At 45.8% G+C, this 15,526-nt stretch overlaps 1 protein-coding gene across 2 annotated transcripts in view; it reads right to left on the bottom strand.

Annotated features, from left to right (window-relative positions):
• LYPD6B (LY6/PLAUR domain containing 6B) overlaps positions 1-15,087 on the bottom strand; it is a 48,376-nt gene extending 33,289 nt beyond the window's left edge. For both annotated transcript variants that reach the window (XM_032693077.1, XM_032693078.1), the window contains exon 1: positions 14,979-15,087. The gene's annotated coding sequence lies outside the window, so the exon portion shown is untranslated. The remainder of the gene's footprint in view (positions 1-14,978) is intronic.
• Positions 15,088-15,526: the final 439 nt, after the last annotated feature.

The raw sequence follows: 15,526 nt of genomic DNA, 5'->3' as shown, positions 1-15,526 counted from the left end.
ACACAGGGAAAAACTCCACACACACACAGGGAAAAACTCCACACACACACAGGGAAAAACTCCACACACACACAGGGAAAAACTCCACATACACACAGGTTAAAACTCCACATACACAGAGGGAGAGACTCCACATAGATGGGAAAACTCCACACACACACAGGGGGAAAAACTCCACACACACACAGGGGGAAAAACTCCACACACACACAGGGGGAAAAACTCCACACACACACAGGGGGAAAAACTCCACACACACACAGGGGGAAAAACTCCACACACACACAGGGGGAAAAACTCCACACACACACAGGGGGAAAAACTCCACACACACACAGGGGGAAAAACTCCACACACACACAGGGGGAAAAACTCCACACACAGAGAGGAAAAACTCCACACACAGAGAGGAAAAACTCCACACACAGAGAGGAAAAACTCCACACACAGAGAGGAAAAACTCCACACACAGAGAGGAAAAACTCCACACACAGAGAGGAAAAACTCCACACACAGAGAGGAAAAACTCCACACACAGAGGAAAAACTCCACACACAGAGGAAAAACTCCACACATACAGAGGGAAAAACTCCACACAGATGGGAAAATTACACACACACACAGGGAAAAACTCCACACTCACAGAGAAAGACTCCACATACACACAGAGACTCCACATACACAGAGCACAGAATCACCAGGAAGGAGGAAAACCTGCATTCCAGGCTTTGTTTCCCTTTTACTCTTTTACTCAATGACTTTGGCATATACAACATCTGCACTCTCAGCTAAGATAAACGCCTCTGGTAAACCAGAATAAAGCTCTCTATTTCCAAGAGAGCCCTGGTTTAAAAACCTGTATTTCCCTATCCTCCCTCTCCTGCATAGCCCCAGGCAGCTTCCCACAGGTAGAATGGAGCCCTTGACAGCTGGCTGTGAATTCCCTGTCATTAGTAAAGCACACAAAACACTGATGTTAGAGCTCCATGTGGCATTTTCTGGGTTTCAGTGCTGTTCTAAAGGCTATTTTCAAAACATATCAGAATTTCCAGGGATTCAGCCACATGGCAAAGCTGTATAATCGATGTCTATTAGAGCAGACTGCGAAAAACATGCAGGGAAAATGCATTTCACCAAATGAGTTGAGGCACTTCTGAGTATTGGTGAGAGTGATTAACAATTAACCCTCTTCCAAGCAAACTCAGAAGCTGATTAACTACTGCATCCTTTACACAAAGGAAACAATTCAGTTAAAGAAACACAAATTTGCACAGTTTAAAATTCTCCCAGAAGAAAGCAATGCATTTGCAGGAGCACAGTTATTAGAAGAGTTCTGGAGGGATTTCCCCTTATCGACTTCTTCAAAGAATATGCACTTTATGTGAATATATCCCCAATACTAACCAGTGTTTTACGTGTATATACATTACAAGCGTCTTCCTGCGGTAGTAAAATGAGTAAACCTGAAACTTTCAAAGTGACTTTATTGCTCATTTTATAGATTTCCCTGGCCCTTTGATGAGCTGCCATTCCAGAAGGCAATCTCAGCTTCAGACCTTTGTTGCTCCTGCTCCCGTCAACCCCACCCATTTCCAGGTTGTCTGTGGGAACTGCATGTGCTGGGAATTAGCCAGGCATCTCCCATCAGAATTCCTCCCAGCAGGGTGCTGCCAAATCCCACACGACATCACAGGGACTTGGTTCAGCACGTGCATTTTACCAACGAGTCCGTTATGGAGAGAAACAAAATATGATGTAAGACACAGGAGGGAGAAGCCAGCAGGGAAATGGTGTTCTCGAAAATCCAGGCTCGTCAACAGCCTTTTTTTAAGAGATCTGGAATAAGGACTGGAATTGCTGAAAGTGGAAAAGCCCCCTAAGATCATCGAGTCCAACCATCCCCCAGCACTGCCAAGGCCACCGCTGACCCCTATCCCCAAGTGCCACATCCACTCCAGGGATGGGAACTCCACCCCTGCCCTGGGAAAACTGTTCCAGGGCTTTCCATGATGAAATTTTCCCTAATATCCAACCTGGCACAGCTTGAGGCCGTTTCCCCTTGTCCTGTCCCTTGTTCCCTGGGAGTAGAGCCCGACCCCTCTCAGCTCCCCCCTCCTGTCAGGGGGTTGCAGAGCCAGAAGGTCCCCTCTGAGCCTCCTTTTCTCCAGGCTGAGCCCCCCCAGCTCCCTCAGCTGCTCCTCACGAGACCTGTGCTTTTTTAATTGTTTTATCTCATAGTAATAGAGAAATAAATGAAGCTTAAGCCAGGCTGGCTGAAGTGCCAGAAGAGCTGAACTTGCCTCCTTCCAGCAAGGCAGTAGTTCCAAACAAGTAAATTCCCTGCAGGTGGAAACTTCCAGTTTCCTGCAGGTCAGAATCCAGTGGCCAAAAGACAATCACACTATTATACCCATCCCATGGGAGGGAGCATTCTTCATCCAGGGATTATGGAACAGCTCCCAGTCCAGCTGTTTCTACTCTGTCTGGAAATCAAGTGCTGAGGCTGCCCAAAGAAATGTAAATCTCATGCACAGCCTGAATCAAATTATCTGGCAAAGCACATGAAGAAGAGATCAAAAAAGCTACAACTAAGTAGAGAGATGAAAATGAAAGACACTTGCCACAATCCACACAATTCCTGCTCCTGCCATTGTTTGGGGGAATAATCAAATGCTCCAGGTGCTCATAACAAAATCCTTCATTTAAATGCCCAACTGGAAATACATAAGAACTTTACCCCACAAAAGGTTACCTAGAAACTCAGCTGCAAGTATGATTATTTTTCAGATTTGTTCTGCAGAGCAATTCTGCAGTGGTGGAGGATAAGCCCCTCACATTTGCCTAGCTAATTTAACAAGCTTAAAATACTATATTTCCACATAAAATACTATATTTCCACAAATAAGTAGCACTAAAACACAATGACCCTAATGGCAAACCCCAAATGCTCCAGCTCAAATATCACCTTCACCTGATGAACCTTAGTGAAAATTGAAGAAGACTTACACTAATAGCCCAGATTAGGGTAGTGCTTGAAATAAATTCTCTTGGCTTTCCCGTGATAACTAAGAAACAGGAACAACAGTCAAAGAGATGTACTGTGGCTGCTTTTAGCTCTGTTGACTTAAAAGGGTAGAAACTGCCAAGTTTCAGGTTTCATGTCTTGCATGTGTCCAGACATGTGATTTAACACATTATCAGAGCAGCCTTAACCGCTGAAGCCTTTTTTTCTGGAAGCACTGCAGTGTTAGAAGGCCAATCATTACCTTTCCACCTACAATGGATTATTTTGAGAGAGTTAATAAACTGATAACATTCCTCCCAGCAAAGCAAGCTCCCCTCGGAGCCAAAGACAATTAAAAAAAAAAATAAATAAAGCACACAGAAGATTCATTTAAATGTGAATTGTATCATCAACCCCTCACCTGTGAGCACTCACGGGGAGACAGTCCATGATCTTATCTAGTGGTGGTTAACCACAGGCAAGGTTGTAAACACGGTTTAACTAGTTAAGAGAACATTCTGACAACTCAGAGCAGATCTCAGTTCCCTTTAATTTGGCAACTAAGCACACAGGCAAAGATTCCTTTGCAATTCCACATTCTTCTTAAAAGAGTTCACCACGTAATTGCTTCGGGTGGTCAAACTACTGATAGCTCACAAAGCCACATGTAGAAGTATATCTTTAACAAATATATACTTTCTACCTACCTGGGAATTAGCTGAGAATAAAAAGGGTTTATAGCCACACAGAATAAAGGAAACCTGCTGTGGGAAGAGTGATACAAACTGGACTTTCTCATCATCACTGAAGCAATGCCACATTTTTGGCAGTACTAAAAGAAGATGGGAATATGGTTCTAACCACTCCCCAAACCTTAGAAATAACAGGAGGGTTAACTTATCTATACTTTATAAGGACAAAAGTCTTCCAGCATACATAAAATTCCACAGTTAAAATAGCCAGGTAGACTATTTACATAATTAATATAATTTTAAAAAGCAATTTAGCAATCGTATGTCAGCACAAGTCTATCAGCTCTGTTTATTTTCTTGAATGCACACCTAGATAGAGCCTGGGAGATCCTGGATTCTTATTTTGAACAAGTAGCCTTCCTCTGTAGCTTTCCCTCTGGAACCACCACGTTCTCGTGGTGGCCAAGAGTTTGAATTCCAGGCACCAGCTGCCCGGTTCCATGGTTTTAATGGCCATGGCACCATTTCCCTGATAACCCAATGGAACGGCCCCGGAGTGAGTCTTTCCCAAGACCTCCAGGCCTTCAGGTCAACCCTAAAAAAAAACAATTTTGCCCCCTCATTTCTGAATGCTGAAGTCAGGGCAGCCCCCCGAAATAATGCAAGGCTGCCCAAAGCAAAGAAAGGAGAGGAAATGGTTCCTCCTCCCTCCGCTCTGCCAAAAACTGCCCCATGTGCATCTCTGTGACCATCAAGGTTGTGCACAATGCAGCCACTCAGCCTTCAAAATCCCAGCATCTGTCCCTAATTGTCCTTCCTCTGGCATGACAGTGGGATACAAAGAGTGTTCATAAATAAATTCATGTGTCCAATGGCATTTTCCGGTGTTCGGACATTTTTTTTTTCCCCAAGACAGAACAACCTTTAAAAACAGCTAAAAGTGGCCTTGCTACATTTTGCTTCCCTGTACCTTCTCTCATTATATTTCTGTATTGATTTTTCAAAAGATCAGGCATCTGTTTTTAAAATCTGAGCCCATTCTGCAGCTCTTGGAGCATTTTCCATTGAATTAAGGCATCAGAAGAGCTGCTGTTTGCCCTGTGCTTTTCTAAAAAGAAGTGACAACATGTCCAAGGGTAGTTTTGTCATCCATCTTTTTGGGAGGCACCATCCCACCCCACAGCTGCAATTCCTAAAGGCTTTAAAGGTCTTATTTTGCAAGGAAGGGATGGGAGTTGGTGGTTTGAAAAATCCAAGAGCAGCCAAAATACCAAACAAGAGGTTCGGGTTATTGCAGGGTGTCTGACACTCCAGAAAGCACTTTTAAAAAAATGCTTTATTTAAAAATCTAAAAAAATTATATAAAATTTAAATTTTTTATAAAAAAAAAAGGCACGAAAATGCAGTTTAATAAGTGGTGCAGAGGCAACCACTCAGCCTTCCCACCAGCAGAACAATGCCCAGCAATATTATAATAACCCTGAGCAGCAGCTACCTCAGGTTTTATTGATGAAGACATTATATAGGATAGGATAGGATATGATATATGATATGATATGAAAAATGCCTTTGATCAGATCAGGTCAGCTGTCCCAGCTCTCTACAGTCAGTGCACCGAATTCTGATCTCTACATCTGTTACATGACACAGAAAAAAAAAATGCATGAAATTATTTGATGTTACCCTGTGTGCCTTTTGGTATAAATAAGAAAAGGTAAGAAACCTCTCCATCAACAATAAAAAAATCCACATTTCATAACTATCCTTTTTTAAAGGCCTTTTCTTCTTCTCCTGGTAATTCTTAGTGAAGTATTTTTCTATACCTCTGAAATCTGGCTTCAAAGTGAAGTATTTTTCTATACCTCTGAAATCTGGCTTCAAACCACAGCAAACAATTCTTTCCCATCAGCCACCCATCTGTCAAATCACCAGGGCATTGCTGAAGTCTCTGGTGGTCAGGAAGGGGAGTAAAGCCCAGCAGAGCATTCCCTCAGGACATTCACAATAGCTCAGGAATTGCTCTGAGTGACTGGAGTTCTGAATTCTGGCAAGGAGGTAAGATGTATAAATCTCACCTATCAAGAGTTCATACAAAACAATCCATCATCCAAGCAGGAATGGCTGCAGCTGGCAAGCACTGGAAGGACACATTATGGTAAATACAGAAGGACTTGCAGCAAAAATAAATGAACAACAAACACAGCAAGGATCATCTATTTTCAGGATTCACATCATTCCACAGCGTGCAGGACACAGAAGGTGAATTCACTGGTCACCCTGAGCAGGGATCTCTTACTCAAGCTCATATTTTTGGTTCCAGAAGCTTCCAATTCAATTTAATGGCACCACTCTGCTATATTAAATATACTATATATTTATATTTAGTATATTAACACAAAGAGGTTGTGTTTTGATTCTTTGCAAGGTAAATCCATAAATTATATAAACTGCTGTCGTCGTCGTTTTGAAAATAAAATCTGCTTAGCAGGAATATCCTGACTTGGAAGGGACCCACAAGGATCCTTGTGCACCTCTCCTATGAGGAAAGGCTGAGAGAGTTGGGATTGTTGAGCCTGGAAAAGACAAGGCTTTGGGGTGACCTCATTGTGGCCTTCCAGGACCTGGAGGAGTTACAAGGAAGATGGAGAGAGACTATGGACAAAGGCCTGGAGTGACAGGACAAGGGGGGAATGGTTTTAAACTTGCTAGAGGGCAAGGTTAGATGGGATATTGGGAAGGAATTCCTGGCTGGGAGGGTGGGGAGGCCCTGGCTCAGGTTGCCCAGAGAAGCTGTGGCTGCTCCTGGATCCCTGGAAGTGTCCAAGGCCAGGTTGGAGCAACCTGGGCTAGTGGAAGGTGTCCCTACATGAGATTATCTTTAAGGTCCCTTTTCAATCCAGGCCACTCCATGATCCTGTGATTCCTCAGAACACAGGAAGTACTTCCATGTGCTTATAACTAAAGAGTCTGTTGCCCAAACCACGGCAAACCAAAAAGGACCAGATAACACAATTACAGCTCATTGACATGGACATGAGGAAAGCTGGGATAACACAAAGGAAATGTGAGGGATAAATTGATATTCTCTTCATGAAGAGCATTCCACTCCATCACGTTTCATGTCAGATGCCCTACAATGCCAAATCCTTAGGAAGGTGATGCAGCACTTAGTCCATACTCATGTATCCAAAGATTTAGGTAGTAAAGCAGTCTCAGGCACTGTGATTAGATGAAAGTCCTACTACCAAACACATTCAAAAGGTTGGTTAGTCATGGTATAAAGGGAGGAAAAACAGAGAGCCTGAACACCAGATGCCCTGAATTATGGAATGATAAAGATGTAGAAAGGCTTGGGTTGGAACCGACCTTAAAGCTCATCTTAAAGCCATGGGCAGGGACACCTTCCACCAGCCCAGGTTGCTCCAAGTCCTGTCCAACTTGGCCTTGGACACTTCCAGGGATCCAGGGGCAGCCACAGCTTCTCTGGGCAACCTATGCCAGGGCCTCCCCATCCTCATTTCCAGCTGAGTGTGGTGAATGCCTGAATTCCAGCTTGATTTAGCACAGAATTCATGGTGCCTGGAGGCTCTCGAGGTAGGCAGTGACAGCCCTTCACCTCTGCCTCCTAAAGAAAAAAAAATGCAGATTTTTAGTTAAATTAACAGCCTGGTTTCAACAAAAGCTTGTTCCTCTGGGTATTTTACAGCACCTGCATTACAGAGTGTCCAAAGGACACCCCAAATCCCTCATTTCCTGGGACCAGCCAAGGAGAAATCCTCCCTCCCTTGACGCGTCGTTCTTCTCGTCTAATTGTACTGTAATTATTAACTTCATTTATTGCCTCACAGAAGAAGAGATGTTTTCAAGTCTGTGCAGATCCACTGTAAATCTGCAGCTCCTCAATACCTCACTAATATTGTAAACACCTATTTTAAGGTTTTTTAGCACTAGAGAGCCTTGGTGTCAGCGTAAATTTTTTAGCTGTAATCCCATAAATCTGGTGATCTCTTCAAATGGAGAATTATTAAAGGGAAGGAAATGAATGATGGGAATTTTGTTTCTGAACGGGATCATTTTGAAGAAATGAAGCCAAATAGTTAATTCTGAAATGTTATTTTAAAAGTTTTTATCTCTCTCTCTCTCTCTCTCTCTACATATCTATATCTATATATACATTTATTAAGCTGAAATAAAGAGGTAAGCAAGTCCTCCTGAACGTAATGGTGATATTCTTTTTAAGCTTTATTTTATTTATATATTATTTTATTTATTTATATATAAAAATTTATATTTTTATATATATATATATAAAAATAAAGAACACTTTATTATCCTGTTCATTTTTTGGTCTAGTGAATGAGCGAGAATTTTTCACTATTCTACTATTCAGCAATAACTCCTGTAAACTTACAGTACAGCCCTCAATCAATAACATTTTGCCTACTTTAATTTGTATCTTGGTAGTGATACACATGTATTAAAGCAATAAATCCCTTGGATTTTGTTAAGGCAAAATAACTCGACATGAAACACCATTATTAAGGCACAGAGCATCAATTTGATCTGAGAGGGAGAAAATTCCTTCATAAAAAGCAAAAACAAGTTTATTCCCCTGTTAGAAATGCCAACAAAAACCAGTTTTCACTATGATGCCAGGCTGACATGGGAGATGGTGGGATGGAGCAGGGGAGAATATGGGACATCCTTGAAGGTCCCAAGGGAGAAAGGACTGTCCAAAAAACCAGAAATGAAAACAAAAATACCCACAGGAAAGCTCTTTCTTGAAACTCCACTGGTCTTTCCCTTCTGTGCTGTGAGTTTTGAATTTTATCAGACTAGATTGGTATCAGGAACTGCTGTAATAATCTTCGAAAAATAAAAGAATTAAGATGCACAGAATGCAGCCTGAGGCTGAAATGAGCTTTGAAGGGAGAGAATCCTCAGCCCTCACAACCACGTGGTGTTTTAAAAACTGATACCCCAGAGGAACAGCTGCTGTGCCAGGAGCTCTTGGGTTTAGTTGGACAAGCTGCTTTCTTGAATCTGAGCTGTTGGGGTGTTGTAATATACTTAAAAATAACTCCTATATGTTCATATAAACATCGTCTAATTGGACTCTACATCAAGGCAAATGAGGTGCCCTGAATGTTTCCAAACAGGGAAGAACCACTGCAATCTTAATTTATTTAAGAAGTTTGACTTGTAGGCTCAGTTCTAAAGGATGGACACGGGGCCTGTCCTTTGAGCAGACGCCAGTTTTGGAGCAGCCATGTTACCCTGGGCAGCTGAGATCAAGAAGCTGATAAATCCTGAAAGCCAAATGGGGGATTATCCTACAGGGTCCTGCAGCCACAAAGAGCTGGAACTACAGAAACAACCGTAATGATGAGCACAGGGAACATGTCACACTAGTTGAGCCAGGAAAAACAGATGGAGACAGTGGACTTGCAAGGAAAAATGATGATCCCAGCCAGGAAACAGTGCTGGGACCTGAACAGCCACCTGATGCTCTGCAGCTCAAAGACCTTAAGAAAGCACAGACAAGGTCATTTGGTTTGTCCAGCCTGGAGAAAGGACTGAGGGAGACTCATCATGGTCTACGACTTCCTCAGGGGGAGAGCAGGGACAGGACCCAGGGAATGGCTGGAGCTGTGCCAGGGGCAGGGTCAGGTTGGATCTCAGGGAAAGGTTCTTCCCCCAGAGGGTGGTTGGGCACTGACCAGGCTCCCCAGGGTAGTGGGCACAGCCCCAAGGCTGCCAGAGTTCCAGGAGGGTTTGGATGATCCTCTGAGGGACAGAGTGGGATTGTTGGGGTGTCTGTGCAGGGCAGGGGTTGGATTCGATGATCCCTGTGGGATCCAGCTCAGGTTATTCTGTGATTCTATGGATTTTCTTAGCTACCAGTTGAAAGAAGGAACACCAACACTTTAAGCTCACATCTAATAAGTCCTCCTTAAGCAGGCACCAAAGCTTTTCATATCCAGCCTTAAATGACATCAAGTCTAAGGCAGAACCAGCACCTGTAAGAAGGTTTTAGGCCCCGTGAGGACACACCATGCTCACCCCATCACGGTGCCTGTGCTGCTCCCCATGTCATAACCCCTCAGCCTCCATTTCAGTCCATTAAGTTGAGCCCTGAATTAGTGCAATTTGCCACAACAGGTTTATTCACATCAAGACAAAGCCAGGGCAGCACTTTTCCCAAAAAACAGGATTAGATGACGGGTAAGTGCTCCCATCTGCACTCGTGCATGTTTAGACTCCGAGCAGGGTAATCACCACACTCCAGGGCACGATCTGCTGGGGTCGGGGAGATAATCTTACACCTCTTGCTGGTTTTGACATGGCCCAATTGGGAAGGTGTGTAAGGGAGGAGATAAGTCTGCCCTGAAGCACGAGTTATTCATCACTGCCAGGGGCAGCTCCACAGATCCCAGAGGATGAGCCAGCCTAGGATGGCAACCTGCTCTTCCCAACACAGCTTCAACGCTGCCCTGTGTGTCAGACACTTAGGAGAAAAACCACATGGAGCAATTTTGGAAGGAATTATTATCATCCTGAGGGCCTACAGACCACTATAGATCGTATTTAATTTAGTTTCTTCAATTTTTAAATAACAGAAAAAAATTACAATATCTTGCATTTAAACCTAAGGCAAAAATATAGATGCAAATCAAGTCTGCTCCTACAACTGGTGTTAGTTTTCAGTCCATACATCCTGAGGATTTCAGTCTTAGCTTCTCTATCATTTGGAAATACCAAATGATACCAGTGTAATTAGGCTGCAGGGAAGACAGACATGTTTCTTCATTGAAAAACTACAAGGCCATTTCAACTGACACAGGAAAGAAAACTGTTCTCACAGACACGCTAATTTATGGGCAAAATTAATTAAAGTGAGTGTTAAAATGACTCCACTTCAAAATTTTGAATAAGCAGCATGTTCAATCTATTTATACATCTAATTTTTCACCTTCTTACTGCAAGCATCTCCTCCCATTTTGCTTTTCAGCATGTACTCCTACTATAAAGAATGAAGGATAATGAAGGATGGAGTGGACCTTTCCCTGGACTGAGAGCTGGTGAGTGGAAATATTAGATCTAAGAGTCCACAATTCTTCAGAATGAGACAAGAAATACACTGAAAGAAGATAAATTACTTATCTAGAGCCATTCATCCAGTCAGAATATTGCTAAAGCCTCAATCTTTCCTTGCCTGGGAGGGTGGGGAGGCCCTGGCACAGGTTGCCCAGAGAAGCTGTGGCTGCCCCATCCCTGGAAGTGTCCAAGGCCAGGCTGGAGCAACCTGGACTAGTAGAAGGTGTCCCTGCCCATGGCAGGGAGTGGAATGAGATGATATTAAATTCCCTTCCAACCCCAACTATTCTAGGATGATTCTTTGGGTGATTTTTTTTTTAGCACAAAGACTCAGGTTCCAATCCTTTACTGTCCCATTTCCATATCTGCAAAGTGATATCAGCAGGGGGATCTCCAAGTGTATTTTAAGCAGGTTTCACACAAGAGTTTAAATTTGTTTAAATATCAAAGCAAAGCCCAGACAAAAACTCCAAATTTTACCCTCATTTGGTTCAAAGCCAAAAACCTGGAGTTCAGAGCAGGTACATCAAAAGGCCCCAGGCTTGAGGCAAGAAATCCCAGCCTGGTTTTGCTGGTGTGGGTAGATTGGTGCTGTTGCACTGGGAAAAGGGATCCTGGTCTGGGCTCTGTGTTCTGGCTGCTCATGGACAGCGAGAAAACAACAACTGCCAACAGTTATCCTGAGCATTCCCTTAAAATCACAGAATCTTGGAATGGTTCGGGTTGGATGGGACATTAAAGACCACTTTGTTCCAACCCCCTGCCATGGGCAGGGACACCTTCCGCTAGACCAGGTTGTTCCAAGCCCAATCCAACCTGGATTGGGTTCCCAGTGCCAACTTCAGCATTTGGCACTGGGAATAACCAGCCCGGGGATCAGCTGGAAGCCCGTGCAAAGCCCAGGGGAAAGCTCTTACTGAGATTAAAAGATTCTCACAGCAATTAATGGCACAATAACTGCCAACATCACAGGCATCACCCGATCCCACTCAATCCTTAAGGAAAGCTTAATTCAGGAATTAAGCTTCAGAAATTCCTTCTGAAGTTTATTGGCGTGGCACTATCAGAGGTACCTTTTCACCACTTCTGAACCCTCCTCATCCAGGAGGCCTTTGAGTCACACACTTGAATAACTGAAAAATTCCTTTCCTTTGAATCCACAAGATCCAGCCCATGGACACGAGGAATTAAAATATTTAGGAAGTTACACTTTAAAAACAAAAAAAAAAACAGAGGGGAGTTTTCAGAATTATGAGAATTCATGCAGTAAAATTATCATTATTTTTTTATTTTTAATCATGGAATGGTTTGGGTTGGGAGGCACCTTAAACCCCGTCTCATTCCATCCCTGTGCCACAGGCAGGGACACCTTCCACTAGAAGGTGGAAATCATAGTGACTCTGTTTTGTAATCCAAGTTTGCAACTCCTGATTTGAGACAGGGTTCTCCTACATAATTTGTATAAAGAGTAGAAAAGGAAATATTCCCTCTGTCTTCTCCCACAGCTGAAGCTTGGGCAAATAGAAAACCAAGCAGGAAGAGATGGTGATAACCTGTCTGCATGGCAGGAATCTACTTGAGAATTCCCAAGGCACAGGTGTCCCTTCTCCAGAGCTCCCAAGGGTGCAGGAAAAGGTGCCTGTTCCTGTAGCACTGGTTCCTTCCCTGCAGCACCTTGTGCTTGCCAAAGGCACACGTTCCCCAGCACATCTCCCCACCTTGGCTGTGCTCTCCCTTTTCTTCCTGCCAGATAAAGCCCCCAGAGCCAGCCAGAGGATGGAATTCTTTCCGAGTGTTTCCAGGATCAGCACGTGGGATCTGTCCTGCAGAAGCTGATTAGAGGATTTCCCGGGCCCCTGACAGCAAACATCACACAGCCAGATGTCCAACCTCGGAGATGCAGCTCTGGCAAAGCCAGGCTGAGGGAGATTATCCACTCTGGAAGGGATGGCACTGCAATTACCACGCTGGGAAATGCTAACTGAAGTTAAAGCAAGGCATGGAGGAGAGAGGGAAAACACTGGGAACTGAGTTAATTGTGGGCTGACTAGAGGAGCAAAACTATCACCCTGCAAAGACTGATGAATCACCAAGCTGTGTAACAACCAGGACAACTCCCTTCCTCCATGCTATTAAACATCCATCTGCAATTACCTCTGGAATTCACCTGCACTGCAGGTACACGGCCTGGCCAGGGACCGACAGGAGACAGACACCACAGCTCTGAATTCTCCTCCTCCAAGCTGGTCCCTGTGTTCTCAAACACAACCCTTTGTCATCATAAACCTTTTTAATTTTCTTTGTCCTTTTCTTCAGAACTCACTGGAGCAGAGGCAGGATGGGGCATCACAGTGGGAAGGTTCATAGTTACAGAAAAAGCTCTAAAACCTTAAACTTAGAGGTTCCAAACTGACCCGAGAAAGAGAGATCTCGGCATTTAAGATTTTATAATTTTAAACAAAACCATGTTTATTGAGGGAGAGAAACTTGAGTCATTATCTGAGCATCTGGGATTACCAGTCCTGTATTTATGAGAGAGGCTGCAGCACGTGGCTCTGCCACTGCTCTGATCTCCCCATCTGCGGTTCCAGGCTCTCTCTGCACTTACCCTCTGACAGACGGGAAATCACACAAACCCATTTTCCTGAGATTGCCCTTAGGAATCAACCAGCTGAGTCTTGCAAACCAGTTCTCTCTGGGTGAACCACGGACACTCCTCAACGCTGGGGTTGTTTTCATTCCCTGCATTAGCAGAGCACCCGTGGGCCTCGCACAGCGCCGAGCCCTCAGTGCCTGTGATACCAAACAACACTGCTGGTGGTTGTTCCAAGGGATTTACAGCCTGATTCAGTGCAGGGATATGCATTTGGATATAGGGAATAGGTACAAGGAGCCAGGGTCCCTTCTCAGGAGAAACACCATGCAAAAGGCAGCAACAACCTGCCAGTGTCAGCCCAGCACCTGCTCACGTACCTTCATAGGATCTCAGAATGGTTTGGGTTGGAGGGGACCTTAAACCTCATCTTGTTCCACCCCTCTGCCATGGGCAGGGACACCTTCCACTAGCCCAGGTTGCTCCAAGCCTTGAACATTTCCAGGCATAGGGCAGCCACAGCTTCTCTGGGCAACCTGTGCCAGAGCCTCCCCACCCTCCCAGCCAACAATTCCTTCCCAATATCCCATCCAACCCTGCTCCCTGGCAGTGGGAAGCCATTCCTGGTGTCCTGTCCCTCCATCCCTTGTCCCAAGTCCCTCTCTAGCCTTCACGGTGGGCAGCTTGTATTTTTTTGCTGGTATTGGCTTCCCTAGGTACATTTTTATTGTGTTCTGGCACTTCCTACAGTGAAGCTTAACACGCCTCCTTTAAAAGAGCCCAAGCTTTGCTGCCATAGCTGTGGAACACAGAACCTTTTTACAGCTCTATAACCATCAGGAGATGTGCAATAACTGCACTTTTACAACAGACTTGTAAACCACGGGCTATGATTTGGGTCCCTCGACGCTGCACACCCAGCGATTCCCACAGCCTGGTTCCTTCCCACAGTCTGGCTCCTTCCCACCAGCACCACAGCTGCTGGGGACACCCTGATTTTGGTGCCACCTCCTGCTCCCCAAAACTGCACGGTCTGGGGACACCTTGACTTTGCTGCTACCTCCTGCTCCCCACGGAGCTGGGGACGCTCATTTTCGTGCCACCTTCCACTCCCCAAAACAAGTGGGGCTGGGGACACCCTGATTTTCTCTCCCTGCGGAGCTGAGGACACCCTGATTTCAGTGCCACTTCTGCTCCCCACGGGGCTGGGGACACCCCGATTTTGCTGCCACTTCTCGCTGCGCAAAACTCCTGGGACTGGGGACACCCAGATTTCGGTGTCACCTCACACTCCCCGCGGAGCTGGAGACACATGGATTTCTGTGCCACCTCCCACTCCCCGCGGGGCTGCGGACACCCGGGTTTCGGTGCCCCCTCCCACTCCCCGCGGAGCTGGGGGCACATGGATTTCGGTGCCACCTCCTCTTCCCCGCGGGGCTGGAGACACATGGATTGCGGTGCCACCTCCCGCTCCCCGACACCGTCGGGGTTGGTGCCGCGGCTCAGCATCCCCCGGGGCGGCAGGACGGGACTCCCAGCCCCGAGCCCGTCCCAGCCCCGCTCCCTTCCCGGGCCCCTTCCCCGCACTCACCGTCCGTGCAGGGGCGGGCTCGGCGGCCGCTCCGGGACTCCGGGATACCGGGATACCGGGATACCAGGACACCGGGATACCGGGACACTGGAGCACCAGGACACGGGGCTGGGGCTGTGCTGGTGCCGGAGGAGGGGCCGGGGCGGGGAGCTCGGCTCGGACACCCCGCGCCCGCCCCCGGGGCGGTGGGACCTGCGGGCAGGGCGGGACCGCCCGGGCGGCTGAGGGGGCGAGGAGGGGACCCCCCCACCCGAGCATCCCCCCGAGAGCTGCACCGACACCTTCCTCGATACCTTCCCTGCCACCCTCCCCTTCCCCCGGGCCCGGCATCAACGTGGCATCAAAGCGTATCAAGGACGAGCTGATTCGTGTGACCACCAGGTAACTTGAGCCCAAACTACTGACCAACCTCATTTTAGGATAAATAGTCTCCATTGGGTTCAGCTGCGCTAAATTTAAAGTATTTAAGTCGGAGTTAAGAAGTGTTGAAATCAACAGTGACAGGCTCGCAGTGAGTGTTTTTCTAGGGATGCAAACCCTTTGTTTTT

Source organism: Chiroxiphia lanceolata, chromosome 7 (genome assembly GCF_009829145.1).
Source record: "Chiroxiphia lanceolata isolate bChiLan1 chromosome 7, bChiLan1.pri, whole genome shotgun sequence".
Classification (NCBI taxonomy): domain Eukaryota; kingdom Metazoa; phylum Chordata; class Aves; order Passeriformes; family Pipridae; genus Chiroxiphia; species Chiroxiphia lanceolata.
The sequence above is the reverse complement of the archived record's forward strand: the minus strand, read 5'-3'. Positions and strand labels throughout refer to the sequence as shown.